Here is a 12,810-nt window from a genome sequence, read left to right as displayed (position 1 = left end):
CCCTTCTTCTTTTGCATGTCTGGGTAGACTCATGATTTCTTCCTGTAACCTGTGGGTGGGATATCTGTTGAGTTTCTTGTATGATGTGTCATCTGCGAGGAGTCGTTGGCATTCAAGGTTGTAGGTGATTGTATCCAGAACCACAATGCCATTGCCTTTGTCCGCCGGCTTGATGGTAATGGAAAGGTCTGAGTTGAGTTCTGTAATTGCTTTTCTCTCTTTAGATTGTCTTGTTAATAGTTTTTTCGAGCGAGGCCTTCAGAGAATGTTTTCATGACTAATTTCTCAAACGTACCAAATTCCACTGGTATAGTGTGTGGAGGTGTCATGATGGTGGATTTGGGCTTGAAGCCTGTAGTGTTTTCATTGTCCTTACCATGTGTTTCTCCAATATCCAACGTGGTGGCCTAGTTTTTTGGTAAATGGACTTCAAAAAAGTATTTGAGTCTTATGTTCGTATAAAACCTTTTCAGTTCTAACAAAGTCTGAAATGGATCTGCTTTTGTAGAGGGAACAAAAGAAAGGCCTCTTTCCAATCGGGCTTTTTCTGATTCCTTGAGATTCAGATAGATAGATAGATAGATAGATAGATAGATAGATAGATAGATAGATAGATAGATAGATAGATAGAGGATTTGGAATCTGATGAGTCAGGGTTGATTGGAGTACCATTGTTGGGTGCACATGTATTGGCTTAATTGTGGTGGTCTCTTCCTCGGGTGTCCCGTTGTCCCCCTCTTTGAAAAAAAGGATGTTGGAGAAGGGGGGCTGAGGTGCTCACTCCTGCTATACTAGGGTCACTGCTGCTAGATGATCCTGAGCTACCTGAGAAATGTACTATTCTGTTGCGTATATTTTAGTTGCTGTACTTTTGCTGTTGCAGGTCAGTATAGTATGGTTCTCGGAGGTATAGGCATGCTTTTTCTTCTCTGTAGTTGTTAAAATCTTTCAGAAATTGTTGGACCTTCCTTTCGATCGTGATCTTTTTGAATTTTGCCACTTCTTCCAATTTTCCCAGCTTTTTATTAGCGTGTGCTATACTTGTGTAGTCAGCAAATTTCTTCTCTAGCTCTAGCAGCTCCTCTCCCTGTTTTTTGCACTCCTCATCTTCTGTGTCAATGATCAGTATTATCCAATCTCGACTACATGTGTTCCCCAGTCCACTGAAATTGGTTTTGAATTTGGGCTTGTCCGTGAAAACCCTAGGGATGTTTTTTACTTGGAGTCCGTCCGGGATGATTCCGGATTTCAAATATTCTAACATGAAGGTTCAGCACATTAGCACAGGATCGTGGAAGGGGCTCACTGAGAGATACTCGTTTATTCCATTTAGTGACTGGCATGGCATGCTATGCATAGTGTGACACCTAGGTCCCACCAACACTCAGCAATCTCGAGCATAACAGCACAGCTTTCCACATAGAGATACAAATGATATAGGATGACCTAAATCTAAGACCCTGCATGTTATGGCACTATGGCACCATGCACGTACACCAATATATAATACGGTAGATACCATGTAAATAACCTTACATTAATATTGCATTTAAGAAAAGCTGTTATGCCATTTTGGTTGCCACTGATTATCTCCGTCTGGCACACAAAGTCTGCCAGAATCCAGAAAGATATGTACATCGTATGGAATGGCTGAATTTTCAGACCACAAATGCAATAGCACTGTGCAAATGTACCGCAGACACTATGGGCCTCATTACACGGTAGGCAGTAAGGGTTTATCGGTACCAGTATTTTACCGGTAAACCCTTACCGCCTTACTACAAGGTCCCTTTGCGGGTTGGAGAATTTAACGCCTGCTTTTTGCAGGCGTTAAAAACCAACCCGCAAAGGGACCAGGGAGCTATTTACGGTACCGCAATTTGCGGTGCCGTAATTACCACCTTCCCCATTCCCATTATGCCCTATGGGGCAAAAATGGGAATGAGGAAGGGCAATGGGGGAAGGGGGAATTACCGCCCCACCAACCTTAGAATAGGGTGGTAATTCCCCTTTACACCAAGGCGGTGCCGGTATTTTACTGGCATGGACCAAGGTGCTAATAGCACCTTGGTCCACCGCCGTCCGTGTAATGAGGCCCTATGTGTATAAACCACCACTATATTTAGTAGAGAGAAGCTGACATAGTACACGTGTCTTTCTGTTGATTTTTCAGTTGGAAAAGATCACAGTCTGACGACGTTTGTCTGTGCTGGATTTTACCCAGTTTCCCACCCACCAGATCCATGATTAAACACATGGCACCAGGGGTAGCTTTGCCATAAGGTAAGAACCTTCCCTTATTAATTATAAAAAGCTGAGTCTTTTGTCTTTCCAGCATTTCAACTGGTTCTATCTCTGTCCATTTGGTTTCTCCTTAGGCGGATAGGACCTCTCGCAATCATCATTTTTTGATGGCGTTTGGAGGTGAAAGTACCTCCCACCTTTTTAAGAGAGGGCTATTTACAAGAATTTACTGCAGCAAACAATCACTGACGGTAAGCTTTACGCCAATGGTATTTTGCACATTGTCATATCGTTTAGCTCAAATGAGCATCTAATAAGATTTGTTTAAATTGTTTAAATTAATATTTAATATTATTTAAATTAATATTTCTCATAGTGTTCTTTGTGGGATTAAAGTTGGTTTGGAGATCGATAAATACATAGGCCCTCATTACGACCCTGGCGGAGATCCATGGTGCAATTTGCACCATGGTCCATGGCGCAGAGCTGCCAACTCCGCCATGGGGGTTGGCGGACTTACCGCCCCATTCCGACCTTGGCGGGGCGGTTAGTCCCCAATCCCCATTTACCCTTCCCCATTCCCATTTTTGCCCCATAGGGCATAATGGGAGTGGGGAAGGCGTTAATTACGCCACCGTAAATTACGGTGGCGTAATTAACGAGAGGTCCCGTAGCGCCATGGATTTTTCAACCCGGAAAATCCGGGCGTAAAAATCACCATGGCGCTACGGAAAGTCGTAATCTGGCGGAGAGGTACGCCATGCATTACGCTGGCGTAAACCCCTCTCCGCCAGGGTCGTAATGAGGGCCATAGTTTAATTTTCCTAAGGGTTACATATTTCTCAACCATTGTGAAGAATCTAAAACTCTTCTTGTTGGAAGCCTGCCTGAGGATGGTTAATGAGTTTATTATCTTTCATTAAATCCAGGACATCTGGAAACATTTCACATTCCTGTAAAACTTGGTACAATGACCAAGTGAGAGAGTCCAAAAAATGGTGCCGCCAGTTAAAATGGGCATCGAGAGAAGCACAAGACAAACATCTCAGGTGGTCTTACTCACAGCAACTTGAGAGTTACAAATGCATCATCAAACTGATCAAATGTGCTTACTATTCCAATCGTATTTTATCTGGCTCCAACAGAAGTAAAGAACTGGTTAAAGTTCTTAGCAAATTACACACCCCATTAGAATAACACAACACTTCCATCTCAAAATATAGGTGATAGACTTCTTTCAGTTTTTTTAGACAAAATTCAATCTATTCATTCTTCTTTCTCGCTACCAATGTCATATGCCTCCATTCTGCATGAGGCGGAGAGTAAAGACTAACATTTTGCAATGTTCTACTTCTTCTCCACCATACCTGAATATGATTTATTTAAACTGATGGAATCTCACTGTCCCTACGAGAACAGATTCAATCATTTCTAAGTAAACACAGATAGTGTGCCTTCCCCAGTTTACCTCTGCAATGAGAGATGTCCACTGTGGGGTCCTTCAGGGATCCTCTCCTAGCCCTCTGCTTTTCAACCTTTATATGGCTCCTTTGGTAGAGCTAGTATATAGCTTTAATATGATTTGTTACATGCATGCTGATGATACCGAGTTAATTTTATGCTTCGGATATTCAAACGCAAACACGATTGACCAATACAAGAACTGCCTTGAGCAAGTGAAAAGATGGATGATGGCAAATTCCTTCAACTAAATCAACAAAAAACAGAATTACTTATTTGTACTCTGAATAAGACAAATGCGCCTGCTCAAGAATCTTTGGGAAAGTCGGATTTCTGGCCATCTGTGTCCTGGATCATGTGCACAAACTTCATATTCAGTCTGTATTGTTGGAGTCTGGTAGGACCCTGAATTGTCTTAGAGGGACAAATTAGCAAAGTGCTGAGCGACTGGTGTATTCTACTGTAAATCCTTAAGGGCTTCCTGAGCTATTTCTTACTCTCTGAGAAAGTGCAGCTCATGGATGTTTTCATTTCCATTCGCCTTGATTACTCTAATGCTGTCTACCTGCGGATACTGTTGGAAACCAGAAGGAGTCTCACACTCTACTCCATGCAGATCTATTTTTCAGGTGGCCAGGGCATGGCCATCATCTTTGGATCCAAACCCTCGGTGTGGAACAGTGCGGGAGAATCACCTGAGTGCAGCAAAACACATGAAGGTACAGCATTTTCGAGTTGGCCACTGAACTAGGGGAAAAAGACGGCAAAGCGTGAGAGGTTTGTTAGAGGGGCAACACCCTTGACATTGTTGGCAGGAAGCAGTTACTTTAAAGAAACATTTGAGGCAGAAAGCATAAGACCAGGAAACCAGGCTGAAGAATCCTGCATTGTGTGTCAGATACCAAGGGTCGTCCTGTGTTACTGACCAAGGTGTGGAGGAGATGCTGTGGTATCGTCCTTGGCTCCAAGCACAAACAAACTACAGAGAACAACACAGCCAGTGAGTTGGGGAGACCGATGCCAGACGGTCTTTGTTCAATTCAAGGTTGCAAGCGGCAACATTGCAAAAAGAGCGCTGGAAAGAACATTGTTAAATGCATGCACTTGAGGAAGCGAGTGAAGCTAAATTGCTGGTCAATATTTGAACATTAAAAGGAAGAACACAATAACATTGACCCGGTGGTCTGGCAGTGAATGTGTTCAGTCGAAGGTCTGTGTGGTATCCTGATAAGAGAACAAAAGTAGAAGATTGATGTGAAATATAAATTGGAAGTGAATCGAAGTGGAACCTGCAACAGTTTATAATCAAAAACCCATCTAACATTCGAAAGTCTTAAATTTTGGTATCAAAAGGGATCTGATACCGGATGAGGGGGAACCATGGTCTGAGCCTGAATGAGGGAGAAAATGTTATCAACATGGTAGAAAAGAGGATCTGAACCCAGCCGAGGGGGATCCATGGTCCGAGCCCGAATGAGGGAGGCCAAATTGTGAACATTGGAGTACAGCGGTCTGAGCCTGGACAGGGGAGACCTGTGGTCCAAGCCCAAGGGAGGGAGACCAGTCTTGAACTGTTAAGTGAAAGCCCTGACAAAGAAAAGGAACCTTTGTATTTTGTTTGTTACCTCACACCTTCTGCAATAAGACACTATGCCTCATCACGAGTTGGGCGGTATCCCAACTGGGATACTGCCCAAATGTATTTGCGTAACCGCCCACCTGTGTGGAGTATTACTGCCGGATCATGGCTTGGGTGGTAAACGTAATTCCCATTGGACCCAATGGGGAATTTTCAGCGCAATTACTGCCGGCAGTATTACTGCACAGTAATTGCACTGAAAATCTACATTTTGCTGGCCCATTTACCCCAAGCTCAGAGCTGGGGGTAAATGCTGCCAGACTCGAGATTGGGCAGATCCTTAAATGCATCGTAACACTGTTGCTGCTGCATTTAAGGACTACCACTCAACTTGTGATGAGCCCCACTGTCATCGGGAGACTGACTTTGCCGGAAGGCCCTGTCGCCTATGTGTTGAACTGTTACCTCATGGATAAGAAGCCAGAGTGATTGTGAAACCTGCACATGCTACCTTGCCCCATGCTGAAAACATGGAGAAAGGAAGCCAACTGCTCAACTATCCTGACATATCATTTCTTGAACACTTTTATTTTACATACATTGTTATCCCACACTATTTTGTATTTAGAAGTAAGGATGGTAATAGGTTTATTCGTATAGGCCCTTTTGTTTTGACAAACTCCACTAGGACTATGTTATGATTTGATGGTCGTAGCTTCCCCCCATCTCTAGATTTTGGTTAAAATAGGTGTTCTACCAACCCATTGAACTTCAATAAACACGCTTAAACTATGATTACTTGTGTCTGTCTTGACTGTTTGATACCATGCCTTCCTTACAGTACCAAAGTAATCTCTATCTAAATTACAATTTATCCAACATGTGTCTGTAAGGTTGATTTTCCACCTTAGTAAATGTGATATTTTCTCTTATCTTCACTCCTTACATTGACTTCTGATGGCTAAAAATGGAATTGTAAGCATTGGGCCTAATGCAAGATTATTACAAAACGGGTTCACCTTTAACAATGATCCTTTTCACGCAGTATGTTCCTGGACAACATCTTTGCTACACCTCCGCTAAACTCTTCACCATTCCTAAATTCAAGAGACTTACATGGTAATTCATGGAATTAATGTGCACCGAAAATGGGGGCGCAGGCTTTGGGATGTATTGACCCACTCTGCTATACTATGTAGCCTCACTCTGCTATCTATGCTGCGAGAAACAGCAAAATGGCGGCAAAACCCTTGAGTGCTCCAAAAACACAAAAAAAGATGGCTGCACAACCTGCCACCCACGGTGCATGTGTGGTGGAACAGAGCACACGCTGCAGAAAAAGTGCCAGTGGGCTCCATGACAAGTAAACATGGAGTACAGAGGGAGAAGCAGCACTTTGCAAGTAAAATTCCAAAATGTGCCTGTAAATGACATTTACTTTGCTGCTGAAACTTCAAAATGCCTGTACATAAAACTTTCCAACACTCAAAATCTTGCTTGGCGCTACAATTCAGTTAATCAAATGACTCACTGTGAATTTACAAAGTCCTGAAATGTTAAGAGCAAAACATTTTCTCAGCAAAACTGGATTGCCTGTGAATCTGTGTGCAGCCACACTGGGCTACCTGTGAGTGACAGCCCCTGTTAAATGGGCTCTCCTGATTAAACTTTAAAGTTGTCTAAAACTAAAGATCTGCCGGATTAGCAAATATAAAAGGACTGTTGCTGAAAGGAACACGTATCTCAGTTGTTTTGATCCTACAGGTTTAAACCTAAGAATGTAATTTATCTATGTCATCTGATGCAACAAGTTTGTTTTATGCTGGATTTCAAGTCAAGAAATTAAAAATTTACTTAGGCTGGCTGGGCCTGCAAGAGGTTGAAAAACAGGTTTCCACCCAAGGAGAGGGCATTGATTTCAGAATATGCTCACTGACACATGATAATTGTAAGGTAGACCAGACTTTTGTCTACTACCAAGGACTGAGCAATGACAAATTCTCCAGGCCAGGAAATGGACATGTGAAGAGGTCCTAAACTGGGCTTGCAGAAGGAAATCCCAAAGGTGGGGTCAGCTCCTTGCCACCAAAGGCTGACCATTTGCTGCTAAGAATATGTAATGACATTTTTTAGAGACTTATAAACTCGCTATCAGAAGTGGTGAAAAATATAAAAAGGGCAGATTTGCTAATCTAATTTGTGGCCCTATATTTAAACTGTGTAGCATATTCTGAACAGGAATGGCAATATGTGCGGTTTTATGGGAACTGTATTTATGCTAGAATTGTTAAACTTTGCACACACACATTCCTATGGTAAACACGCATATTTGTGGAAATTCTGAGAAAGTTTGGAAAATGTGTTCATGGTGAAATGGACAAAATGATGCAAAAAGGTGAAACAAGGTCTCACAGCTGTGGGATCTTGATAAACAGATACTCCATGAAATATATACTCCTTGTATTTGATTTTGGTAGAGGATACACATGTATAAATATGTATTTAGGAAAAAATTTGATTTTGATACTAGTGGCTAGGGGAGGTTTCTAAGGATTTTAAAAACTAAACCATAAACTTGACATCCTAGCCAGACAGTAATCCAAGGTTAGTTTTGTAGCAGAAATTAACCCAATGCCACACTATCGTGGGTTATACAGCAAGTATTTTTAATTAACAAAAGCAAATCAACTCTACACGCCAACACGTGTTTCAGCCCTCTCTGGGCCGTCCTCAGGGCGTTTGTATATTACAATTAAGTGTAACTGTTCAATAGGCATGACGAAATACATTTAACCAATGTTAAACCAAAGTAATGAAACAGCCAATCCATTCAGTAGAATCAAAATTAGTTGCATGGATCATATAATTCATAAGGTGGAGAGGAGGAGTAGGATAGAGGGCAAAAGAAGGGGTGTGGGGAGAAAAAGGAGAGAAGAAAAAACAAAATGTTAGCATTAAAAAATGAACATTATTATTGAAAGTTTGACTTTAAATAAAGGTTCATGTTATCAACCTGTAGTTACTAAGTTACTTGATACTGAGTACTGGAGTAACTTATAGAAAATTATTCTTATTAAGTGAAGTCGTTACACCAAAAAGACAGCAAAATGGTCAAATGTTATGCTGTACCTTAAATTGGTTGATATTGCCAAATAGGTGTCCTATGTAGGGTAGATAGGTTCGAATCTGAAAAAGGCTGTAGTGAGTATACAAAAGCATATTTAACATTCTATAAAGTGCCAGCAACTTACTTACAATATTTCATCTGATCTGTGTGTTAAAATAAGTATCAACTCATAATATTCAAAATTCCTTACCACTGATAACAGTGTTGTCAAGCGTTATCCCGATACAAGGGGTGTGTTGCTGCAAGTCTATTGTCAGTAAAGTACGAGCGTCATCTATTGCAAAAGATAAGGAGGATATTATAAAAAACTAACGGTACTATTCTGGTTGTAATATAACCTGGTCTCTTATCAAAGACAAAGACAAAAAACAGAGACAGAGGCGCTTACCATAACACGCCTGAATGCGTTCCTGCACGGTAATTTCTGCCTGCAGGTAGTGGCACTCTGTGCTAAGTGAAGGAGTGGCTGGTTAGGCCAATAGCTATGCTGCTTTTGCTAGAAAAAGAGTGCGGTCATGTGACCGGACAAAGTTCCTGTTGCTAGGTAACAAAGTGAAAGAAAACTAAATGAACGGGACTGCTCGTAAGTGCAACCATTCTATTTTAAAACCATTAAAAGGAAGCCTAAGCTTTTGTGGTTTGACAAACATTACCTTGTACTGCAATGTGCAAGGAACAGTTACGAAACTATAATTACCTGTGTGGTTCGAATGCTACGTTTACAAGCTGCTTGTACTAAGGGAGAGTGTGGTCATGTGACTAGACTGAATCCCTGTTGCTAAGTAACTAAGTGAAAGGAAGCTAAATGATCGGGACTACACCGGAGTGCAGTAAATGTATAATAAAAGCTTTATCAGTATTAGTATCCATTGTGATACACTGTGAAGTACGGTGACAACGTAATGAAACTAACATAACCTGGAAAAGTAGTGTGATTTACAAGGACGTATTGAGCCATCTTGTTTGTTAAATGGTGTCTTAAAGTTAACAAGCATATGAGGTATGTAAAATGATTGTACAAGAGTTGCAGTATAATTCCCATGCTTAGTGAGAGAATAGGTTAACATGGAAATTAATATGGGACTTGCCAAACAATTAACTTACGTGGATCATCCATAAATTATCGTTCTAATAACGAAGTCAAAAGCAGCACACCTCGAACTAAGGTATAGTTTAAAGTAACATGTAATGGTAAAATGAGTATATACTGAGCTGCTAAGTACAAAAGCAAAGAAAAGATCAATATCCTGTGGATGGTATGGGAATTGGTTAATGGATTGGACCAATTGTTGTCCTCTAAGGTGTAACGACTTATTCAAAAACAATGTATATAATAATACTCTTTTATACCAAATAAACTAAAATTAAATCACAGAAAAACATTAAGTTCATGTTCTTGGTTGAGTCCCATTTGAATACATCTTAATCTGCATATCATGCGGGCCTCCGCTTGTCGAAGAAGAAGTTGTCTGTTTCCCCCTCTGGCATGAGGTTTAATGTGTTGCAGTCCAACAAATCTAATTTCACTCTTGTGTCCCATTTGATGTTCTTTTTGCCAGTGGGTTGCCAATGGTAACTTGACATCTTGACTGTTGAGGTTTGCTAGATGTTCTCGGATTCTGATCCTTAGTTCCCTGATGGTGCTGCCCACATACACTTTTTTACAGACACAGATGATACCATACACTATATATTTAGAGCGACAATTAATGAAGTCCTGGATTTTCGTATTCAAATTACCGTGGCAGATAAATTCTTTAGTGGGTGCCAAAGCATATTGACAAAAATTACAGGTCCCACATTTGTGGAACCCTACAGGTTTAAGACTTTGCGTCAGCCAATTCTCCTGTCTGCTGAAACCAGGTTGCATGAAGGAGGGACATAGTAAGTTTCTGAGTGTTGGTGCTCTAGAAAAGATTATTCTCGGTCTTTCTTTAATGTAGGTTTCCAAATCTGGGTCAAGTTGTAAAATATTCCAATGTTTATTAAGAATATGGTAAATGAATTTTGAATCACTACAATATTTCGTAATAAAGCTCACATGTGATGGAAACCCTTCAGGTTTTTTGCTTTTGGGCTCGGTAAGAAGTGACGGTCTTGTAACCGTTTGCACACCCTTAAGTGCATGGTAAATATTAGATTTGGTATAGCCTCTTTCTTGGAACCTGGTTCCTATAGACTTACATTCTGCAATGAAGTGAGAATCCTCGCTACAGTTCCTCCTTGCTCTAAGTAATTCTCCTCGAGGAATGTTTTCAATACAATTTCTTCTGTGACTACTCTTAGCATGTAAAACAGAGTTAACTGCTGTAGTTTTGCGAAAGGTACTGGTTTGCAGGGTATCATTAGTTATATAAATTCTGAGGTCCAAAAACTCTATTTCAGTAGTATCAATTTTACCTGTGAACTGGATTCCAAATTGGTTCTGATTGAGATATTGCATAAACAATTGGAACTGCTCAGTTGTGCCTGACCAGATTGCAAAAATATCATCAATATATCTTTTCCAGACCGGTATAAGGTCTGAGAATGGGTTGTTTTGAAAAATGTATGAGTCTTCAAAGAATGCCATAAAAAGGTTTGCCAGTGCTGGGGCATATTTTGCTCCCATAGCAATCCCCTTTGTTTGGGTATAGTAGTCTTGATTAAAAATGAATTGGTTGTGACTGAGGGTGAAATCAACAAAGCTTTTCAGCATTTGTACATGTGCTGTGTGTGAGGCAGAATGCAGCCTAAAGGAATGGTCCAGGGTTTTAATCGCTAATGAATGTTCAATTGATGTGTACAGGGCAGTAACATCTAGGGTAACTAGCTGATAATGTGATTCCCAAGAAATGGTATTAAGGATCTGTAAGATATGGGTAGTATCTTTCAAAAAAGCTGGGATTTTGGGAACAAGGTCCTTGATACAGGAATCAATATAGGTTGCAAGGTTCTCTGTGGCACCTCCTTGTCCACTCATTATCGGTCTAACTGAAGGGAGGTTATCAAATTGTTTATGTATCTTGGGTAATAGATACAAAGTAGGCATAAGTGGAGTAGTATTGGTGAGAAACTGTTTCTCTTCATCCGTCAGCAGCCCTTGTTGGTACCATTCTTGAATCAGAGTTTTAAGCTCTTGAACTGTCTGTAATGTCGGATTGTTCTGAAGTTTAAGATAGCATCCTGGTGTATTTAAATGATCTTGAGCCATTTTGATATAATCTAGTTTGTTCAAGATAACAATATTGCCTCCCTTGTCCGCCTCCTTGATCACTATTGTATAGTCATTAGATAATTCCTTGAGAGCTTGTTGTTCAATAGTTGATAGATTACCTTTCTTACTGAAGAAGCCTTTATATTGGCCATCAATATATTGGTGAATATCCCTGGTAATAGACCTGTAAAATACATCTATAATGTTATCACCTGCCAATGGAGGCATGAATTTGGATCTATTCTTGTGTTCCACAATATCCATGTTGCGTTGGTGTATCCCTAAGTCTCTTTGGATATCTCTAATTGATAACGTAGTGTCTGTAGTGAGGTTCGCTAGGAGGTGAACATTTTCTATCTCCTGTATACTCTTGCTACTAATAGGTGGTAATATTGCCTGTTGTTGGTAGTTCATGGGTTTATTGTGAAAATATTTTTTCAATTTGAGTTTCCTGATAAATTTATAGAGGTCAATTTGGACCTCAGTCATATCGGCTTGGGAGCTGGGTGCAAAGGAGAGGCCATAATTGAGAACATGAATTTGTTGAGGTGAAAGTTGTTTGGTCGAAAGATTAATAACTAAGTTTTGAGAATTGGTCTGGGTTTGGATGGTTTGAGACTTGATCTGGTAAATCTTTTCCTTATGTCTCCGGTTCCCTCTGCTCTTGGCTCCTCTTCCTCTTCCTCCTCTGAAGTTGTGGGGTTGGTTGTCATATTTGGGCCTAAAGGGAAAGATTTCTGAAACCGTACGTTCTTGTAATTAATGTTCGGATTTTGTGCGTTGCCCTTTTTAAATCTTTTGATTTCTGCCATAAATCCTCTTCTGTTGTGACGTTTTTCCTCAGCAATAAGAGCCTCATCTGAACTTGTTGCTATTGGTTCCTGATCAGAGTCAGGATCTGATGTAGCTGGTGATACATTGGGGGTTTTGATATGTGTTTGGTCACCATCATATTTGGCCTGAAAAGTGTACACTCTATCATTAATATAGTCACGTTCATCACGATAAAATTTTCTGAACTTCCTCATTTTTATATCATCTTGATACTCTTCTAAGATATTATGCATTTTCTTATAATTATTGTCTTTAGAGGTTGCCGGATTAGGCATTTCTGTGATCTCTTTTTGGATCTGCTCCATTTCAGTGGTTATTCTTGTGTGTTCTCTCTCTGCATGGCATACAAGGATTTTCATCATGTTCTCT

This window comes from Ambystoma mexicanum, chromosome 5p (assembly GCF_040938575.1).
Source record: "Ambystoma mexicanum isolate Mex_15411 chromosome 5p, UKY_AmexF1_1, whole genome shotgun sequence".
Classification (NCBI taxonomy): domain Eukaryota; kingdom Metazoa; phylum Chordata; class Amphibia; order Caudata; family Ambystomatidae; genus Ambystoma; species Ambystoma mexicanum.
Note: the sequence above shows the minus strand (reverse complement) of the source record.